This window comes from Dipodomys ordii, unplaced genomic scaffold (assembly GCF_000151885.1).
Source record: "Dipodomys ordii isolate 6190 unplaced genomic scaffold, Dord_2.0 Scaffold56, whole genome shotgun sequence".
Taxonomy (NCBI): domain Eukaryota; kingdom Metazoa; phylum Chordata; class Mammalia; order Rodentia; family Heteromyidae; genus Dipodomys; species Dipodomys ordii.
This window is the reverse complement of record NW_012267272.1, coordinates 11,034,772-11,047,975: the sequence shown is the minus strand read 5'-3', so window position 1 is coordinate 11,047,975 and position 13,204 is coordinate 11,034,772.

Sequence of the window (13,204 nt, the reverse complement as noted above, 5' to 3'; positions counted from 1 at the left end):
AAGGAGGGATGTTTATTAGTGCATTCAAGTGTCCCAGGTATATTTGAGATACGTCTTTCATGAAATGTAGCACTATAGTGTCATACGATTCCTATTTCAGTCAACAGGACACTTTACTTTCCAGAGTCCCCTTTCCCAGGTCTTTTCTTCCTCACCAATATGTCTGAATCTAGCCTCAGCTATATTCACACTAGAAGGTGCAACACATTTTTAAGAAACACTAGGTGTTATTTTTCTTCTGCAATGTGCCTACACGTCACAGACCAGAGTTCCTATGAACTCACACGTAACGTCAGGGAAAAGTATATAAAGGGCTTTGCTTATTAGATTTACAGCTGTTATTTTAATAATAATAAAAAAGTTTTATTGGCAACTCTGCTTCCCTTTTTGGATACCGTTTCAGTTTTAAACTCCAGGTTCAAATCCCAGAAGTGGAGACGTTCTCATTTGCATTACTGCACTTTCTTCTTACACATATAAGAGGCTGACTAAATTAAAGTGTAAAAAGCATTGGGGCTCTGAGGGCCAAAGGAATGAACACAATGACTCTGGGGATAGAACATTTTTCAGAACTTACTCTAATTCAGAATAGGTTTACATGCTAATATGCTAACAGATGACTAGCACAGTTACTAAATCTAGAGTAACTAGTTGAGTGAACAAGTTCAGACACCAGACCAAACATTAGAAACAAAACATGCTGGGGTCTAGATAAACACAAGATAAATCCAGATTCTTTTGAAAGAGATAGTCAACTAGGAAGGAAAAATGCTATCGTGTCACCATCTAAAATAACATAGTGTTTTCTGTTAATAGGAAATTTCAAGTACGATAACTACTTTCACCACCACGTTTTCATTTCCTGTGTTATTTTACCTTTATTTTGGCATGGAAAATGCTTACTTATAATAAGTCCTAGAGTTTTGGTTGTTCCCATTCATTTCACATGATCTCATTTCACATCTGCTCCCACAGAACACGCAAGAGAAGCCAATCAAAATGTTTAAATTACCAAGTTTTTTACCTTTCTCGTATCATGAGATGTATTCCAAAGCTGCTCTACTTGGATATTGCCTGAGGTTCTGGTCTGCTCTGTCTTCTGACACACCAATATTTTCCCACCTCTTTCTCTTCTGCTAGGAAACCACTAACTTAAAGCAGACGCAAGTCAATAGTTTGTAGAAAGTCATGCTTTCACCTTTGTTAACTTAACAAGTAGCACATGAAGGTGACCTATTACTCAGTGGTTCTCAATCATTCTCAGTCTTTGCAGGGTATGAAACCCACCTGAAGACATTCACTTCACTTGCTAATTTAGTCTGAAATGTTAGTGATCCTGAAATTCATTTTGAGAATGCTGTGAGCATTGCTGATCAAGATTTAGTCTTAACAGATCTCCAGCTGTGCCTCAAGAGGTAGAGCACTAGCCTTGAACAGAAAAGATAAGGGGCAGCCATTAGGTCCCAAGTTCAAGCCACAGGACTCTCTCTCTCTCTCTCTCTCTCTCTCTCTCTCTCACTCACACACACACACACACACACACACACACGAAGAGTAGGAAGCCCAAGTCCTGTTTGTTGAATTTGAATTTACTTATTTAAATTTACTTAACCTTAAATTTATTTATTTAAAGTTACTTTGACATTAAAGTAAAAAGGATAAACTATAAAAAGAAAATTTAGATGCATCCATATATACATATATTCATTATGACTGGGCTCAATGAACTCAATCAATAGAGTATGGGAATATGGCTTTATAAAGCAAACACCCCACTGATATATCTTCATACACAATGACCAGAGCACAGTTAGAAAGGTTCTGTCTTGGTTCTCCAATCAATAGTTACCTTTGTGCCATTTCCTTCCAGATGAAAAAGTACTGTGATTCCTAGTATAATCAACACAACAATACTGTTTTTTGCAAAATATCATTTAAGAATGTTGTGTACATCTGGTCTACTTTATTGTTACTTTTGAGTGGGGGCAGCGGGGGGGGGGGAATAAATATTTTTTCCCATTGACCATGAGTTTATACAGTGATATTATGTTGGCAAGAAAATTTTGTCACAGGCTTCATTCTGATCATCACCTTCATTCATATTTATAGACATAATATCACTAATTGTATTAATAATAATTATACAGCTATAGTAAGTGCAATTGTATCAGCTTCCAGAGGCATAAGTAAATGGCAGTGTACGCATTAATCTGCCCTCAGGGGTCAGGAGCCAGCTGATGTTCACACTCCACATATTCTCAAGTTTACTGAAAACTCTGCCTAACATGATTCATTTCGAGCACTGAACCAAATCCTAGCTGGAAAGCGGCAAACTCACTATTTTCAGACTCTTGTCAGTAGCCTCCATGGATGATAGCCCTCCGCTCTCTGCTTGACCACCTGCATTAGTGATGGAACAGAGCTGTCATTTCACTACGCCACTTCCTCAACAATGCAATCATTTAATCACTGAATTAAAGTACAGTCCATTAGCCAGAGGACCGTGGCTCATGTCGGTAATCCTCATTTTCTAAAATTTAGATTGCAAGTGCAGCAAAGGAAAAAAATACAAAACAAGTTGGAAAATAACACAATTTTCTAAATATCTGTCCAATTTGGGTATTAAGTGGAATAAAACCTAACATTAAATACATCGAAGCACCAAGGTCATTTAATATAGGAAATGCACATCACGTATTTCCAATATGTAGATTCTCACCAAAAGAAAAGGTCCACCTTTCTGTGCTTGAGGCAGGCCAGGAACTCCTAAGTGGCCTGGAATCAGCACGCTTTCCCTTTCACCTGAAAATTGACCAGGTGGAGTATTGTTAATGAATAGCTGAGACTATACAGCATATTTAATACCTCTTTCATGGGAGTGGTGTGGGAGAAATGAATGTGCATACAACACAGGCTTAGGAGGAAGAAAATACTCTTCAAAGATAGACATTATACCCTGAAATGTGTTTATGATCATTTTGCTCCCCAGGGAAGCATGTTCCTGAAAGCGTAATGGAAGTTAATGGGCAACCATAAATCACAATGAATAACCATTCTTTATACAGTTGTACAGAACATCACAGGAAGCATATAGTGCAATTAATTGCTTAATCAATTCATTCACACATTTGTTTAGCATCTATTGTATTCTAAGTATTGTAATTGGTGGTGTTTTGGGAGTAAATAAAATTAGGACACTATCTATGTATGCCTAAATCTCTTTGGATTTTGTGTCAGAGTGGTTAGTTGCATAGGGTACCAGCAGCATTGACCACAAGCCAGGGATTCTGAGCGCTTGGGGGACTGGTAGAACAACAGGAGAAAGGACAGTGGGAGGCAGAGAAAGAGGAAAGCTGGATTTATAAGTATAAGATGATTTGAGGAACCACATGATTTGATGTAATATGTGGAGAGAGATAGGGATGAAGAAAGGGAAGAAAACACTAAAGAGTGCTGGGCAGAAGAAGAAAGCAAGGCTTGGGTAGAATGCTCTGAACAAGAGACAGAGCAAAATACAATGAAATCAGAAAGAAAATGGAAGCAGCTGAGCGAATTAGTGGAATAGAAGCCTTTATAAGGCTCTTGGATTTGATTTCTGAGTCCGAAAACAATAGGAAGGCATGGAGTAAAGGAAGACTTTCCTGAGGATCTCTCTGGGTGATATATTGAGTGCAGATTACAAGAGGGGTGAAAATGTTGGAGCAAAGAGATTAGCAAATTGTGATAGATTACATGAAGGATGGTGGTTTGGCCAATGGTAGTCATAGACATAAAAGTACTACTAAGTGATTTGACTTTTTGTTTTGCCTTGTTAAAAATTATTTTTATGTTAAAAATGGACTATACAACTTGTGGGTGGGATCGGAGGGAAAATTTAGAGTGATCTTGGGAAGGGGTAACACCGTTCTAAGAGAAATGTACTTAATACCTGACTTTCTTAACTTTAACCCCTCTGCACATCACTTTTACAATAACAATAGAAAATATATAGTACAAATTATCTTTAAGTAGTTGTACAAGAGTTGCCATCTAAAAGGAAGTTTATGAATACAGAGTATTTTGATCGATGTCAGCTCTTCCAAGATCCTCACCCCTCCAACCCACTTTCCCTCCCCCCCCACTCTTTTTAATTTTGTAGGCTATACATTGAGCTCTGACTGCATTCTCCTCCTCTTCTCCACTGAACATTTGAAGGAAAAAGACAATCTATCTGTGGTAGGTTATCTACAAGTCAAGAAAATAAATAAATGGCTTCAATGTTAATAGTGAAAGCTAGGAGGCTGGAATGTCCATTATGGATGTGGGGTATAGCTGCGAAAAAAAAAAGCTTTGTGTGAGATTCCCATGAATGGAACATTCAATTTGGGAATTTAAGTCACAGATCGTGGGCATTTTTCATTTGAATTTTAAATGTTGTGTTCGAGAAGCCATTCTGAGAATATATACATGCATATACACATATAATCACACACATCTGGACACTGAGGTAGAGATGGTATAATCAACCTGACCCTGCCTGAGAAGAGTGTAGAGGGAGTGGAAGGGGAGGAGATGTGAAGCTGGTACTGTAGACTAGAGAAGTTTCCTGTCAGAGAGAGAAATGGCGGAGTAGATATGAAAGGGGTTCCAGAAGGCAAAGGAGAGAAGCCACCTCCCCCTCCAGTGTCTCCACCAGCGTATAAATGCAGAATGTGAATTGCTGGGGGGATTTAGTTCTGTGGAAGTCATCGGTGACCTTGAGAAGACCCGTTTTGGAGCAAAAGAGCTAATCTGTGAGTTTTGCCAAAGATGACTGGAAAATATACACAGTGTAAATTTAAGACCTCTCCAGGAGTTAGGCGGGGAAATGGGGTGCCGGAGTCAGGCCAGGGTCTCATTATTAATTCTATTTCAAATTTTAAAAACAAGCACATTACTGTGGTAAGAGGGCAATAGGGTAAAAAAAAAGGGCAAAATGGAAGAGACAGGAATGAGACCATGGGTGCCTGGAGGTCTGGGATGGGGAGTGAGGGTAGCACCAGGAGCATTGGTGGTCACAGAACCCAAGTAAAGAGAATCACCAGCGCTCTGTGTGTATTTCCAGTCTGGCTTAGTTCCCTGCATGATAACAGAGGAGGCAGGGATAAGAGTTGGGGAGTTGAGGTTTTGGCCAGGTGGGTGTGGTGGAGGTAGCATGGGCACACCTAGGCCGGGTGAGAGGTGATAGAAAGGAGAGAGGCACACTCGTCACAATGTAGAGGACTGCATGTTTTCAGAGGAGAAGGAGGCAATGGATGTGTAGCTATAAAGAGGGGGGGGGGTGCAAGGTTGGTTTTGTTTCTTCTGATGGCAATGATTTTATGAGAGAGCATATTTCAGTCTTCCCTTATTGCAGTGTAATTATTATTCAATTCCAACAAGGTTTGTTTTAAAAGACCATCTAAAATGATCATAACGGTGCTTTCTCAACAATACTGGTCCCGCTGTGTATAACTCAATCTAACAAGCATTGTTTCTGGAAATGACCATATTAGTGGAGTGAATTTTTTTCTGTGTATTCTTTAAATCCTGTAATGATGGCCTTCATTAACCTATATTCAGCACTCTAAGCAAAATTAAAGTGCAGTGAAAACACAAGACTATAGACCAGCTTGTGAGGACCTGTGTAAAGCTTCCTTATGGAGCAAACTTGAGCTTTCTGTCTATGTGGCCAAACCTTTGAGTTGTAGAATGAAGACATGTTATTGGGCTAAGTGCATTCACTTTTTTAAATTATTAATTTTTTGATTGTGAAAATACCGTACAGAGGGGTTACAATTACATGAGCAGGGTAATGAGTACATTTCTTATCAAGCATTGTGGCCTCCTCCTTAGTTTCCCCTTCCCATCCCTTTCCTTCCAGCCCCCCACCCCACCCGCCCCGCCCTAGCCCACCCCTGGCCAAAGTAGTAAACTTTGTTTTTCGACATAACATCTTGTACATCTCATTGTTGCAATGAGTCCACCTGTAACCCTATTTAAACAATTTGTTTTTTTTCCCATCCCTTCCCCAAATTATACCGACATCAAATACAGTGAAAGCGGGGGTTATACCATGGGGGAGGGACATACAAAGCAACAAAAAAAAAATCACCTTATAAACATGTTAGAAACAATAGCAAGAAAGAAAAGCCACTTAAGTCCTTATCTTGGGGTTCATTTTGCCTAACATCAACTGAACTTTTTAAGATAGCCATTAGATGCCACTGTGTGTTTTCTTCGGCTCCTCAGATATTCCCGAGCCCTCTCTCTGTCTTAAAGCAGGCATCCCTATTAGAGCAGACTGCACTAAATGATCCTTAAAGACTCATCCTAATCTACAATTCCATGACTCTGACTTACACCCAGCCACCATCTTCCATGGAAAGCCACCTGGCAATGATAATAAAAGACCAATGATGATCAAGGCCAGAACCTGTTATAAAGTTCTCTCCAGAGCGCTTTGGATAGCTTCTTAATACAGATAAAGCACTTCACCTTTTGGGCCTGCAGTAAACTTGAGTTCATCTCTCTGCAAAGGAGTTTGTGTCCTGTTTCATGGAGGTGATTTTTTTTTTTTTTGGAAGCGTCTTGGTTGGGAATGTGAATTCATTCAATCTCGTCCTTTATTTACTCTTATTTATTTAGCGTCCATCCCTATGAAGTGTGGTCAGCTTGCTTTGCAAAACGATTTGGTTATTACTGTAGCTATGTATACAAAGAATGATGGTGTTTCTTAAGCTCTTTGTTTAGATTGGATATTAGGCCTTTATCTGATGAATTGCTAGTAAAGAATTTCTCCCAGTCTGTTGGCTGTCTTTCCAGTTTAGTAACTATATACTTCTATGTGCAGAAACTTTTTATGTTGATATAGTGCCACTTGTCAAGTCTCTCTCCTAGCTGTTGTGCCCTTGGGACTCTTTTCAAGAAGTTTCTACCTATACCCATAAGTTCTAATGTTTCTCCTACTCTCTTTTGTAGTAACCCCTCCAAAACCTAATGAACCAGTTACTAAATGGGAAAGAGAGCTAAGACGAGACTTCTCAGAAAAAGAGTTAAGAATGACAAAGAAACACATAAGTAAATGCTAATCATCCCTGACTATAAAGGGAATACAAGTCATAACAACTTTGAGATTTCATCTCACACTAGTTAGATTGGCCAACATTGTAATCTCGAACAACTGTTGGTGGGGGAGTGGGGTAAAAGGAACCCTACTGCACTGCTGGTGGGAATAAACACCAGTACAACCACTTTGGATCACAGCCTGGAGGTTCCTCAGAAAACCAAACATAGAACTTCCCTATGACCAGCCACACCACTCCTGGCATCTACCCTGAACATCATGAACCAGGACAGGATAATGACACTTGCACATCCAGGTTCATTGCCACACTATTCACAATAGCTTACCTATAGAAACAGCCCAGATGCCCCACAATAGATGAGTGGATCCAAAAATGCAGTACCTATACACGATGGAATTTTTACACAGCCATTAGAAAGAATAAAATAATTTCAGTTTTCAGGGAAATGGATGGAACTAGAAAAAATCATGATAAGTGAGGTAAGAAAAGCGTAGACAGAGAGACAAAAGGCATATGTTCGCTCTGATATACAGAATTAGATCTAAAATACACTGCGATATGATAAATTATACAGAATCCTAGATACTCACACACAGACAAGAAAAGGGTACACTTAGGAGAAAAATACAAGGACAAATGCCAACAATGCTCTTGATATTACATGATATACAACTATATGAGAATGGCCAATAGACATTCACGTATGTCAGCCAAGAAAGGTGGGGCCTTGGAACCATTTTACCTATGTAGTAGCTAAGCAGAGATCGAATATTTTAACAAGCTAGCTATTCTGGACTGTTCTCCTAATTATTTTATGTATGTTTGAAATCACATGGCCTGTTTCAGCTTCACATTTACAGACTATTTTGAGCTTTTAAAAATGATGATGATTAGCTGTATGTCAAGGGCTCACGCCTGTAATCCTAGCTACTCAGGAGGATGAGATCTGGGGATCATGGATCAAAACTAGCCTGTGCAGGAAAGTCCGTGAAACTCTTATTTCCAATTAAGTCCCTGAAAATAGGAAGTGGTGCTGTGGCTTAAAGTGGTAAAGTGCTAGCCTTGAGCAGAAGAGCTGGAGACAATGCCCAGGCCCTGAGTTCAAGCCCCACAACTGACAAAATAATAATAATAATAATAATGTCTACTTTTTAGAATATTTTTAAAGAATCATGTTCTGCTTCTGTGGCCAAGGTCTCACAAGGCAATGCAAAACTGAGAGTATAAGAATAGTTTTATTGTATCGGCTGATTACATGAATAATTTAATGTTCTAGGCTTTTGAACAAAAGTTAGTTTTACTGGAGGGTAGACAAAAGTGGTCATTGCAATTGAAGAGTTTATGAAGGATGTAAGCATTTGTGAAAATCATACCATGAATACAAACTGTGCTATGAATAATAATAGGAGCCACTATGTAATTTATACTAACTACTCCTGAAAAAAATGAGCATTTGAATTGAGTTAAAGATGAAAAACTAGAAATTAGAGAACTATCATATGTAAAGTAGGTAACAACCCCGACAGATGGGAAAATCCATGTCTCAACTCTTCCTAAAACTTGACAAAAATGAAAGCAAAAATAAATATAAAGCAAAGAATGTAGACAAAGCGAGAGAGAGAGAGAGACAAGAGACAGAGAGACAGAGAGAGACGGGGGGACAGATGTCAATCATGGCAGCTTATTCTCCTTTCTTCCTGGCTGCAGCATATTCCTCAGTTCATACAGCCATAGGCTATGGTCTCTGACCAAGGGAATGTGAATGAAAACAACAAGAGCTGCTTCTAGAACTGGTTCACAAACATCTGTCCAGTGCCACGTTCCCTTCTTGATCTTTCTCATCTATCATCTGGGTACAGAGGACTCAAGGGAGAACTCTGGTTCTCTCATCACATAGAAGGGCACGTTCAGTGGACTAGGAACTCACATTTGAACAAGAAACAAAGTTCCATGGCAGTGTTCCAGTACAAATTCTCCAGTTGCAGTATTGGCGTAGTTGGCATGCCTTTTTAAATTTTTTTAATAGAAATCTACTTTCACTCTACCACAATTGCATTGTTAAAATGACAGTTTCTGTATGGAATAAATAGCTTTCTATAACATGGTCCAGAAATTTTCTGGCAAAAGAGAGGGCTTGGGTGTATTTGAGCCAAAATAACAGGAAATACTCAAGGAAATATTCTATGGCACTATTATAACATACAAGAAAATGACTTGGCTGATTAGATGGCATCTAAACATTATGGTAAAATATCACATAATTGTGAAGGGGTCAAATACCATAAAGCACTATCTTAAAATGGGTATCAGGAATTCTAGCCACTGAAATATAATTCATGTTGCTAAATAGTTACAACTTTACATCATTAGAAAATAACAGGTCCTCAAAAGGTTTTGGGGTCAAAATTTCATAAGATAGCTCTAAATTTAGCATCTGGGTTTTTCATTAATTAAAATACATAATGCATATATCAAGGAATTACATGAAATGATAGTTTTTAAATATTTTGCCAATGTCTACACACAAAGGGTTAGCTCTCAGAATTCCAAAATAGCAGAATTAAGAAAAATTCCAGAATGTAATAAGAATTGGAATCTTAATTACCCACTCCATAAATTCGCTAATTGAAAGCTATTAATTGTAACAGCGTTTCTGTATATATTTTAGAAAATGTTGAGAAATGTTTAATCTTTTAATCTTTATCCTTAATCAAATTATATTAACTACATCAATATCTCTAACTTAAATTTTTAAGAATGTAGGATGGAGTTTGCAGTGTACATCTAGGTCTCTAGAGTATTCTACATAGAAAATCAAAATGAAGCCACTCTTAATGAAAGCAATTATTTCCTAGCACCATTAGTATTTACAACCCACCCATAATACTTGTCAGAGTTTTCCAGGAGAGGAGGAATAGGTATACATATTTCTGTATTTTTATATATTCTATATAACATATATTTTATATATAAATATGTATGTTTATACATATAAATGTAGATATATTTATGTCAATGAACACATGTATATGCATACATATCATAAAAATGTTACACATATACAAAAGTTATCTTTTTTGTTGTTGTTTTGTTTTTTTTGGCCCTGGGGCTTGAACTCAGGGCCTGGGCACTGTCCCTGAGCCTCTTTGTGCTCAAGGCTAGCACTCTACCACTTGAGGCCCAGTGCCATTTCCGGCTTTCTCTGAGTAGTTTGTTGGAGGTAAAGAGTCTCATGGACTATTCTGTCTGGACTGGCTTTAAACCATGATCCTCAGATCTCAGCCTCCTTAGTAGCTAAAATTACAGGTGTGAGCCACCAGTGCCTGGCACCAAAGTAATCTTTACATGGATAAGGTATGGGGTTTTCACTTTCAAATATGTACTTTGAAGTCACAGTAGCAAAACTTGATACTTGATGGCTGATATTGTGAGTACTTTGAGCTACTGAGACCCAGCACAGAGCTGAAGAATAAACAAGCCTATTTGGCCTTAAAAATCACAGAACTCACTCATACTACCTTCTCAGCAGCCCCCACATCAGCGATTTTACAGAACTAGCAGGAAAACATGAGTTTAGGAAACGACCATTTATAGGAGTCTGCTAAAGGGTTCTATAAAGTGCTATGTGAGCAGTGAAAATGAAATTAGATAATGGGTAAAGCATGCATATACAGGGACCAAAGTAGAGAGAAAACCAGGACATATATGAGGAGATTTAGAAGTTGATGTCTATAGGAAAAGATGCCATTTGAGAAGGCCAAGAGTGTTGAGTTACTCAGCATTTACCTAGCCAGATCTTATCTGCCTCACTCTTCATGAACGTGTCTTGTTTCGTTAGGAAGAACACATATCGTTCAAACAATTGGCTGCATCATTTTCTGGTTATAAGCAAAGCCTTCTCTTGATATGTTGTAGAATTTTAAAGGCAATAATAAGCATGTCATAATCACTTTTAAATATTTCCTGTTAAACTTTGCAATAATTGGTTGGAGGACATTAGCCCATAAGCTCATGGCTTCTTCTAGGCAAAAGAACTGTTTCAGAAGTGAGCAGGTAACTTTAAATCAGGCTACTGACATACTTAGTCAAGGCAGAGTGTAGAAGTCACTTTTGGAGAATGAGGCTTTCATTATAGCAAGAAGGTTTATGGGAGACATATTTTCTTTCTGGCTAGCTTCCTTCACCTAGCCATCCGGAAGGCTCCTTGAAGGAAAAGCAAGCGTATGAATGAATGTACCCTTTGACAAAAGGGACCAAACTCCATATATTAGTCATATTTCTCAGCTCATCTTCCAAACTATGAGAAAATTAAATCTCTGATTGCTTAAACTCAACTTAGTGGAGTTCTCAATTAGTTATGGTCAAAAGCATCTTTCTTATAATTTTACCACGTGGTAGGTACTCTCTCAGCATTATTTAACCAAATTCTTATTTTAATCCAATGACTGCAGAGATTCCATAGATAAAGAAGTTGCAGCATTAGGTACCAAAAAATGGAATCAGAGCGATAGAGAAGAACTATAATTTTAAACAACATTGTTGCTTTTCCTTATTCTAAAGCCTAATAGCTAAACTGATGCACTTTAAAAAAAAAACATCTAACAGGTTATGATAGTGTACTTTTCATGGCTAATTTTGAAAATAGTTTGAGTTGCAAAAATAAATTTGAAAAACAGGAAAGTTAGAATCTGAGTTAATGCTGATTACTAAAGCTAGATTTATAATCTGCATCCAAGAAGACTGTATCAGACCCATGCATTTGCCTATGATACAACAGCATTTGAATATTCAAAAGAAGAACACTAGTCCAAATTTGCTATTGAAAACCAATTCTCGTGTACCGAAGAGACGGTATACAAATATAGCTCTTGTACCATTTGAGCATTTTGTTAAATGGATGGTTTTGTCATTTATAACAAAAGGTAAACGTGAATAAAGCCTATGGGATAAACTCATGGAAAAGTAACGATAAAATTTGACACTTAAATAACTTGCTTTATTCTTAACAATGGAAAATATGTAAATAGAACATAAGTGACATTAATCTTGTCATCTCAATGTTAATAAGAACTGATTTAAAGTCTGGCTTCTTTCATTTAATGTATAAACACTCTTGTCCACTGGATTTTTTCTATTTCTCATAAAAGCAAATCTAGTTATTCCTTAAACTTCACAATCCAACCCTTCTGTGCCACACCGCTCTAGAGTAACTCTAGGTTTGCTTTATGTTATCACTCTGCTGTCTTTGCCTTCTTTCTGTCTTCGGAGTTGAATCCTCAGCTGTTGACTCTTCAACGCAATTCTTCTCATCTTTGGAAGCTGACTGCACTGTAGGCAAGAAATCCAATACCACTGAGCGATTTGTCCTCTGTGCCTGACTTCTGCTTTTCCTGCAAGATGCCTGCCTTCCTCCTTCCTTCCTTCCTTCCTTCCTCCCTTGTTTCCTTCCTTCCTTCCTTCCATTTCCTGGAGGCTTCACTTCCCAGGATGCCTCCGGCTGCTTGCTCTCAGCCTCTGTTTACAGCTTGTTTCTCTGTCCACCTTTTAATGGCAGTTCCACAAAGCTACAAGTTCTTTCCTCCTCAGTAGACTTTTCCCATTCACCTGCTCCCATGCTTCACCTCTCTTCTGCATGCTGAAGACCTTAGTTCCTTCTGTAGGTTTTTCACATCTCAGCAACTTAACCTGAGAGAGCTTTCTCTGGGAGGGACAGAAAAATGCCCAGCGGTTTCCTGGCAAAGTACAAATGAAAGTCAGAATTGTTAGATTGGCATTCAGCTAAGTAATTTCATGACAAAATTGAAGACAAATTCTTTTTTTTCTTTTTAGACCTGGTAAAAGTTCATCCTGCATGGTGCTTGGGCACACAGTTAAACTTGATAGAAAAAAATACCTACAGAAAAAGAAACCCTTGTCCGTTGTATGGCTAGTGAAGATTTTCTCCCAATCCGTGGGCTTTCTATTGATCTTGCTAGCAATGTCCTTCGCTATGCAAAAGCTCTGCAATTTCATGCAATCCCATTTGTCCAACCTTTCTTTGATTTGTTGTGTTTCTGGGTCTCTATTAAGAAAATTTTGGCCTGAGCCAAGGAGACCTAGGGTTTCTCCTATTCCATCCT